Source organism: Rousettus aegyptiacus, unplaced genomic scaffold (assembly GCF_014176215.1).
Source record: "Rousettus aegyptiacus isolate mRouAeg1 unplaced genomic scaffold, mRouAeg1.p scaffold_m13_p_17, whole genome shotgun sequence".
Lineage (NCBI taxonomy): Eukaryota > Metazoa > Chordata > Mammalia > Chiroptera > Pteropodidae > Rousettus > Rousettus aegyptiacus.
Window position 1 is genome coordinate 32,218,424 of NW_023416292.1, and position 9,772 is coordinate 32,228,195.

General features: G+C 46.4%; 1 pseudogene; it reads left to right on the top strand.

Annotated features, from left to right (window-relative positions):
- The first annotated feature begins 313 nt into the window (after positions 1 to 313).
- LOC118613035 lies at positions 314 to 431 on the top strand (annotated as a pseudogene).
- Positions 432 to 9,772: the final 9,341 nt, after the last annotated feature.

Sequence of the window (9,772 nt, forward strand, 5' to 3'; positions counted from 1 at the left end):
GCTGCAGCTTCAAGTGAAAAGCTGTCTTGGCTGCACGTTTCTGCTACGCTGAGACTTTTCCTTTAAAATCCTGTGGCGCTCTTTTGACTTTTAACAGCAACAGTACATTCGTATGATTCTTTAAAGCCCTAGAAAGTTAGATTGGTGATGCTGATTTTTAATAACAATTTGTGGTATTGATCTTGATTCTGAGATACTCCATTCATTTAATGGACTCTTTTAGAGACTTGTACCTCTCAAACATGAGATGTCTCCCAATTTCAGAAAAGTTAAATTGTGGGGAGAAAAGTATGTCATAAAAAATACAGTATATATCTACGGCCATGTACCCTGAACAAACCTAATCCCGTCTGATCTTGGAAGCTAAGCAGGGTCGGGCCTGGTTAGTACTTGGATGGGAGACCACTTAGGAAGCCCAGGTGCCATAGGCATAAAACAAACAAACAAAAAAACATATTGTAAGTAAGTTGCAGGGCAGCATTGTTCCCATAACAATCCTGAGCAAGAGAACAGGTCTTGGGGTGCTGTCCCTCCAAGCTGCCATGCAGAGCTCAGACTGAAAAAGGGCTCCGTCATCTTCGTCATGTGGCTACCTCTATCCCAACCAGCTGGAAGGAGAAAAGAACTTGGAGCGGCAGGTATGGGAGGTTTTCAGAGCCGGGCCTAGAAGTACACGGCCCTTCTGCTCATGCTCCATTGGCTAGACTTAGTCATGTGACTAGATCTACCTGCAAGGCAGGGCGGGAAATGTACTCTAGCTGTGTTCCTAGGAGGAAGAGGAGAACACAAATAGTACTCTCGTGGTCTCCGATGTGTGTGCGTCTTAGTTACAATATAGAAATATTAGCTGCATTAGTCAGGGTTCTCCAGAGAAACAGAACCAATAAGAGATACCAATAGATGACAGATGATGATAGATATAGATAGATGATAAAGATATCTAGATAGATAGATAGATAGATGATAAACGATAGATAGATGATAGATAGATAGATATACATATATATTAGATCTACAAATGTATTGGATTTGCGCATATGTTAGATGTAGCAGCATCCGTCCTGAGATTCCCAGGGCACACTTAGAAAGGATGCTGCTGCCATAAAAAGCCTCTAAACAAAGTGGAAGACATTGCAGGGTAAGAAGGCAGTGTCTATTGTATCTGCCCAGCGACACGGACTTATTGCTGATTCAGTGCACAGGAATGTTAGGGCTCTTCAAGCACGGTGACACTCTGGTTACAGCATATTTGGCACACACAATAAATCAGATGCCATTCACAGTTAATTAAAGATGCAGTTCCTAAAACAAATCACCACCAGAGGCAGATCTCAGGGATGTTCAGCTGCCCACCCCACCTGCCTGTTTACTCACCTGTCCTCCATCTCAGAATGGATGATGAGCTCATCACTTAATTAGGTTGATGAGTACTTTTTAATAAACTCAGACTTCTACCTGAGATAAAGATCAAACCCGAGATTTATAAAAATCAAGTAGAAAATAAGGGGTTTGGTGCCAAGGGAGCCAAGAAGAAAGGGGGGACTGTCTTACGTCATCGGGGGAGGGTTGGGGGGAGCTGGGGTGGGGGGCAGGGCCGGGAGGGCTTCACAGCACCCAGGAAGCTAGGACTGCGTTAGGGGGGCAGGTAGGTTTTTCTCAAGTCAGCGTCGGATGGGAGGGGGCCCCAGACAGCAAATGCTTGAGGCGTGGGGAAATGCTGCCGAGGAGAAACCGCAGAGACAGCACAATGGTTTTGTGCAGCCGGCAAGGACGCCTTGTGCGTCCTGGGGCAGGAAAAGCCACGGCTTTGGGATCGGCTCGGAGTTTGCACCTGGCCCAACAGCTGAGCAGCTGTGTGACCCTGGGCAAGTGACCTTTTCTGAGGCTTAGTTCATCCTGCAGAGAGTGGGGACTATACTATGTGTGGCACAGGCGCTGTAAGAAGTCCATGGGCACTGTGAAGTGACCGAGCGGTGACTAAGCCCAGGGTGTGACTTCCCCTCTCCCACTTCCCTGAGAGAGGCAGGGGGCCACGCTGGTTGTGGGGGGCCCAGGCTACCCCTGGTGATGGGCTGGGCTGCTGGCAGGCCTCCCCCGTGGTCAGGCAGGGTCCAGGGCTGGGCCAGGGCAGGGAGCCCAGGGAAGCAGAAAGGGGGCTGGGGTGACCTTCCACGTTGGGCTTCCAGGAGTCAGTGCATCTCCCACGATCCACGGCCACTCTACCACTGACGCATAGGAGCTCGCAAATAACTTATTCACTCTGGTGACATTCGGGGTAGCCCAGAGAAGAAGCTGCCACTCTCCAAGGCAATGCCACATTTTGAGGGGCACAGATTCTTCTCAAAATCCGAAGAAGCCACGTAACACTCCACAGATAACTCACGCCAAAGCTTGCAGACAATATCGGGGAGTTTGCAGACCCCTCTGAAGCCCATTCCAGCCCCCAGATTAAGGCTACTGCTTGCAGTGGCCCCACCCCTCATAACTTTACGACGAGCAGAGGAGCATCCCCCAGGACACGCAGGGACGTCCCCAACAGCGCCACACCTTCCCTGGGTGGAAGTTGCCCTTCTGAGCTCATATTTTCCCAATAAATGCGGCCCCGGGGAGAACCCGCTCCCCTGGGCCTCTCATGCTGCTGGGTTTTCGCCTTTTTATTCAGTTTCCTGAGTGGCAGAAGTGCACATTAGGTCATTCGAAGTGATTTCATTTGTGCACAGAAGTGACGGACAGGAAATCGCTGAGCCAGCCGGGCACGGGCGGCCACGGCGGCCGATCGATCCGGGGAGTCTGGCCTCCTTCGTGGACTGAGGAGCAGCACTGGAAAGGGTTTAATTATAACACTGAAGTGTGTTTGTCTTCTAAAGCACATCGGGGATAAAATATTAAAAGGGCAAATACTCTTTTCTAAGAGACTGCGTTTTTCTGCCAGTGTATTTTATTGGAACAATAACCCTGACAAAATCACAGTAACACTCGAGCTCCTGCCAGCGGGAAGTTGCTGAAAGAAAAAGCATCTTTGTTCAAAGAGCAAATACCCTTTATTTGGCACCGACAAGGTACCAGCCATATTCTACATTTATTGTTTTTTTTTAACCCTCTTACACATGGGGAAACTGAGGCTCAGAGATTTTTTTTTTAATTTTTTTTTTGGTCCAAGGTCACATAGCCAGTGAGTGGCAGAGATGGAATTTAAATCCGGGCCATCGGATTATAAATCATATCATCTTTTTCTTTTTAGCTATTTTTAAATTTAATCTTTTTCCCCCAAGGTAACAAATATAAGCAGTCTGAAAAATCAAAAATATCAACCAGGTTTATTACAAAAACCCAGCAATCTTCTGCTCCAGGTGACACCCACTGTATTAGCGGGAGTCCCCTTTCACATGACAGGAATCTTCAAATGTCTGGTAATTCCCGATTGTCCATTTTGATGACACTAAGACATTAAGACACTAAGGTATTATCAGCATCTTAAGGCGCTAAAAAGCGGATACAAAGCTCCGTGTATACAGCAGGGGCTTATTATCCAGTGGGGTTCACTGTGCAGTGGTGATCAAAAGAGACCAGGCTGCTTTGGTGGAGGTCTCCTCTAGTCAGTATCTGTAGGCTTTTTCTCTTGAGCTGGTCACTTTCTCTAGAGGAAGCCTCACGTGAGGCACATAAGCCTGGAGCTGGCATTCTAGAGCCATTTACGGGAAGGGGGCTGGGGTTTGCAGTATGCCAGCTTCCACGCAATCCCTCATTTCAGTGAAGAAGCTAATAGCCATCATTGGTCGGACCTGGTGTCTTCAAGTTTGGAGGCTGACTGGTTTACCTCTCCAGCAAGTAGATCCCCATCCTCCCACTGGGGCAGGTAAGGAGTAATTATCTGATGGGCAAGGTAAGAGAAGGGCCGGTGGGTCTAAGTGCTTCTTTTAGTCTTTTTGTCACTTGTACTTTTTCCAGCCCTGACACCTGGTGCCTCCCATTCCTGAGCCTTTCGGGGATCTGCAGTCCAGATAGTCTTGCTTTTCCCTGACTCCTCCTTCTCAGCTTTGTTCCGCTGTCCTTTGTATCCAGTTACTTCTGGTCCATCTGCTTCTCAGCTTCTAAAATTTCGTAGACATGTCTTTGCTGAATTTCTTTCCCTATTCTCTTAGTGTTTGTAGGTTTTTAAAAAAAAACCTTTCAAAATTCTATCGTCTTAGTGGACTTTTGATAGGAAACAGAGAAGAATGCATGTGTTCTAGTTGCCATGTTGAACCAGAAGTTCCCCAAAGCAGCCACTCTTAACTCCTGGGTTTAGGAGAGGCTGGAGGTGGGGCGGGAGGTGAGGAGGAGAATGCCTCCTCATCATAGAACCTGAGCCCATCTCATCCCCAGACCAGCCAGGGCTGCTTTGTTTCACAGTACATGTGAGATGTAGTAACTATTTTAGCAATGCTCTTCGGGCTCTCTCCCCAGAGAGTTTTAAGAAGGTGAATTTTAAGTACCAGGTAGAACATCCCTGGTAGAACAGGAGTCGCTTGGCCAAGTTGGCTGTGAAGTAAATCTCTGTCCCCATTAATTCTGTTGCCAGCTGGCTTGGCTTACCGAAAATGTGATTAAACAGCTGAAGTGGCCGGTCCACTATGAATGGCCAGCAGTCAGCTCTCTAGGACTTCTTGGCAGGTCTTAAAATTACTCTGTTGCTTCAGTCACAGGGGGAATCCAGGTTTAAGCTCAGCCAAGGGCAGCTTTATCCCAAATAGTGTAAAATCATCTTGAATGCCTGTCTTAATACTACTCTCTCTTTTCCTCTTGTTTGACCAGATTCTCATTTTTTTTAGGGCTCAGGTGAAATGCCAACTCAGCTGTAATACTTCCTCTAGCCCTCATCTCCACGTTCTCAGGGTGTTTCTCATGGAGCTCTGGGATAACCTCTCCTATAGGATTGCATTCACTTGCTTATCAGTTGCTCTCTCTTGCTGGACAGTGAGCTCATCGAGGCCAGACACTCTGTCTTCTCCCTACCCCAGTGCCTATCAGGGCATCTGACTTGTACCTGGCAACAGTCAATGCACATTTGTTGACTGAAGGAATGAAGGGACCTCTATCAGTAGAGCCTGTGTGTCCTTCTGCAAGGAATGGTGATGGGTTTCTATTGATCTACCTTTTGGCTCCTCACCGTAACCTCTAAAGTCAACTCAAGACTCTCCTTAGCAACACCCTGTGCCTCAACCATCCCTGCCAGGAGAAGGGGCTCGATGAGTCAGGAACAATACCAAATACCAAGACACAATTGGCTTCTGCATTGGGGACATGCTTCTAAAGGCTGTCTCTGTGGATCCTCCTCCTCTGAAATGTGGCCTGTTCTGCTGCTGCTGCTGGTGTGATGAGATGGGCCCCCTGGCTCTCCTCATTCTGATCCCTCTTGTGATCAGCAGTGTGGACTGTGACCTGCAAACAGCCCAAGGAGGTCATCGGTCCTGTGTATCTACTCCAGTTGGAAAATTCCTTTATTTTAAGGCATCAGGTACTGGAAAAAGAACGACTTCCCTACTTTAACATTTGCATTTACCTTCAGTGAGGCAGGTATGCCTGTGCACAGCATCGGAATGGACTCTTTGCTCTTAGCCGGAAGAGGCTGCATTTTCACAGGTACCCTGCAGAATGGGTTTTAAGGGGCCCAGCTCCTATGGCAAAGAAATACGTCTTCGAAGAAATGGGATCAACCTCCATTACTTGGAACATTTTTAAAAAGAAGCCACATAACATTTCACATGCTCATTAGCTGGTAAACGGACAAACTAAAACGTGGTATATCCATGCAACAGATCACTACTTGGCAATAAGAAGGAACCACCGCTGCTAAATCCAACAGCGTGGATGAATCTCACAAACACTATGCGGAGCGAAAGGAGCCAGAAACGAAAGACTACATAGAGTACGATTCCGTTTTTATGGAATTTCTACAAAAGACATGGAAAGCAGGGGGCAGGGCGGGCACATGTCTGCTTGGGGTAATGGATCTGAAATTGGATTGTCACGATGATTGTGCAACAATATAGTGAACAAAAATCCATTAAGCTGTACACTATAATGGGGAATTGTATGATATGTAGATGATCACTCCATGAGGCTGCTAAGTTTGGGGGAAAAGAAGAAGGCAGGCAAAAAAAAAAAAAGAAAATTATAGGAAAACTCCTTTTCCAACTTAGGAAATAGCCAGAAAAGAATAGTTGGAGGAGCTGGGGTTCCACAGCGCCGTCGATCTAGATTTTGGGTGCGCATCAGGTTTAATATCTTTTTCCTTTTTATTTAACTGCTCTGTGTTCTTGTCCTTGGGGAGGAGGAAATGGCGTGGAACCCTCCTTCTGCTGAAGACAGTGAAGCCAGAGAAGCAGAGCGAGAGGAACGCATTTGGCTCCCCTGAGCCGCCTCCCCCACGTGTAACCTCTTCAGCTCTCCCGGCCCAGCAGCCTCTTCATCTCCTCTTTTAGCTGTTACTTTAGTCATCTAAGCACAGAGCACAAAGACCTAAATTACCAGCGTGAGCAAGTTCAGCCTACGCATCTCCGCTCCGGTCTCGTGAAGACCCCTTTGCGCCTCCTCGCGAGACGGTCCCGAAGGGGCAGCTCTGAACAAGGACATGAGGTCCTGGTGGGGGCGGGGAGGCTGGTCAGCCTGAGGCATGTGGCTTCGTCGACCAGTCGCTGCTGTGACTGACCAGGGAGCAGGTTAAGGTCCATGAAATTCAGACCCCTGAGAAAGAGTCCGACTCACCGGGACGGAGAGGTAAATAATAATAAATAGCTCACACCTGTTTATACTTTTCTATACTTTGCAGAAATCTTTCATCCTATCTTATCTAAACCTTACGAGCTCCAGGCAAGATCGCCATTGATGTCCTCAGGAAACTGAGGAAAAGAGACAAGATAATTAGTGACAGAGGTAGGGACTCAAAGTCAGTCCTTTCGACTTAAATTAATTATATATACTACACTGTTCTATGCCCTATGTGTGTGTGTATATACCTACATATATATATGCACTATATATGGAATATATATAATACATATGTATAGTTGGATGTCTATCATCTAGCTAGCTAGCTATCATCTATCTATCTACCTATCTACCTATATATTATATGCTATCAAGAACCAATTGTGTATTAGGCCTTGTTTCAAACCCCTTACATCAAGTCCTCACCGCAACCCCATGAAGCTGGTAATTTTTAACAGATGAGGAAACTGAAGCAGAGAGATTCCCGAGCCTAAGGTCATGCAGTCGTCCAGGCGGCAGAGCAGGGATTTGAACCCACGCGGTCCAGTCTGGTGTGCTCTCTGTTGACAGCGCTCTGGCTGCCTGCAGGGCGGCCGCAGGGGTGGGTTTCGGCTTGCCTTTCAGGATCCAGACTGCGCTTGAATCCTGGCTTTGGTAGCTGCGGCCCCTGGTGCCCGCCCTGCCGTCATCTGGAAGGACTTGGCTTCCTGCTCTGGCCACAGCCATCCTACCAGCTCCAGCTCCTGAACTTGGCGGTTCCCCGCACGCCCAGGCTTGGCTTCTGTTTCTGCGGCTGTCATCCTCGTGGAACAGGCCCGGGGGGACTGGAAAAGCATGTGGATTTTATGGGTCTATGGATTTTTCAAGATGTATAAGTGTTGATTTATTATCGTCTCTGCAGGTTGAAAATGGTCTTCTAAAAACTTTATGGATATATTTACATGGAAATTTTCCAACTAAAGAATGTATTGTAATATGAAGAAGTTTGTCGCCAATATTGTTTCATTTGAAAGTGACATTGAATCATGTTGGAGGAAATATTTATGATTTCTCTTGAAATGTGACAGACTCGTGACATGGTAATTAATTTTACTGTAGGCCGAATTCAGAATGACTTTGGTAATATATGAGTAGATGTGTAAAAATGTTTATAGGGCTTTCAAAAAGAAGCCCAAGGCTTAAACGAAACCTTAATCAGACAACCGAGGAAGAATAAAATTGCAATTCTAATTTTACTGATAGAATTTTTGGAAGCAAGGAGTTTCAGAGATTGATATTCCTCACAGAGGATCTGCACACATCATATATTTTATGTACTGTTGGACTATTTGGAAACTTCAAATACATTTACTTTTCAAGAAGTGCATGCCTTGAGCAATGGCTAAAAAAGAAAGGCTAAATTTAGAAAATCGGCTTTGGTTTAGGGCAAAAGCTGCAAGAAACACATCTTTCATGACTCTCTACAGAAGGATAAAAGAGTAGTGTCTCACTCGAGGCCTCCGTTTTCGGGGGCTTCTTTCCCTTACCTTCACATTTAATCCATCAGTAAATCCCACGTTTTCTACCTTAAGAAGACATTCGGAATCTGGCTGCTTCTCATCACCTCCACTATTACTGCCTGGTCTTTCCCCTGGGGTTATGGTATCATCCCCCTACCTGGTCTCACTGCTTCCCATTGTACCCCCTTTCCCACCAGGTCTACGATCGACTTAGCAGCCAGCATGATCCAGGTTAGAACATAAATAAGTTCCTGTCACTCTACCTCCACTGGCTTCCTGTCTCACTCAGACTATAAGCCAAATAAGTACAGAGGCTTCGGCCCCTGTAGATACAGCTCTGATATTGTCTCCTGCCTTACTCCCCACTGCTCGCTGCTTCCGGTCAGAGGCATCTCAGAATTGTTCCCTCTGTCCAGCCAGATCTTCCTCCAGTACCAGGTTAGATATGCAACCAGTCCCCCAACACCCAGCCAAATTCCCTGTTCCCTTGTCTGATTCTCTTTCTCGTTAGCACTTATCACCATCGGACACTATATATTTTACTTATTTTATTTAGAATGTAAGCCCCATGAGGTGAGAGATTTGTGTCTGTTTCCTTCACTGCTCTATACCCGGCACCTACAATAACACCAAGGCCCAAAGCCTTCCTCACCCCACAGAGTGGCAACCGGGCCTGTGCACCTCAGAACTTCCCATCTCGCAGGTGGTTAATTCCTACAGTGGAAACTGGGGAGATTGGAACTATAAATTAATGCACTGTTTTACAGTTTACAAAGTACTATTGAAAAATATAATAAAATTGCTTTCACTGATTAAGCAATTATCTTATGCAACAAAATGTACATTTCTTGAGCAATTACCCTGTGCTAAGTACTTTACTTACAGTATCTCCTTTCATCCTCATAGGTTATTATTACCCCCAACATTTATTGAGCACCTACTATGCCAGATACCGTGATAGCCACCGAAGCTGCCAAACTTATTGGTCCTGCCTCAAGGGACCTATAATCTAGTGAAGGAGGCACACACAGAAACATCATCTGTTGCAGCCCGTGGTGATATTTGTCAGGGAGTAAGATGAGGCACAACTATATCACAAAATCCATGGGAAAAATGAACAGTAGCTTCTTTAAAAAGTCCCATTATCTCCTTCCTCAATCAGGTATGGCTTTGTTAATTTCCTCCTTTGCTTCATCAATGGATTTTTCTGGGGAGGTCATTTAGTCTACAACCACTATTTTTATTTACAATGACCAGAAATGGGGTTAGAGGCTGTCCTGGGGCTGGTTCAAGGGAGGGGTGATGGAAAAGCTTGTGTATTCACTCCTTTCCCTTCCAGAGTCTTTTCAAAGGAGACTTTGGTACCGTGATGCAAAGTGTGAGGTCTCTTTGTGGGTGGCCTGACTCAGAGCAGGATCCAGCCCCCACCAACATACCCACAGACCTGGACACCAAGAGCTCCTGGGTCTATGAGGACATAGCCCTCGACACCCCAGAGTGAAGAGTGGGCAGCTCAGGAAGTG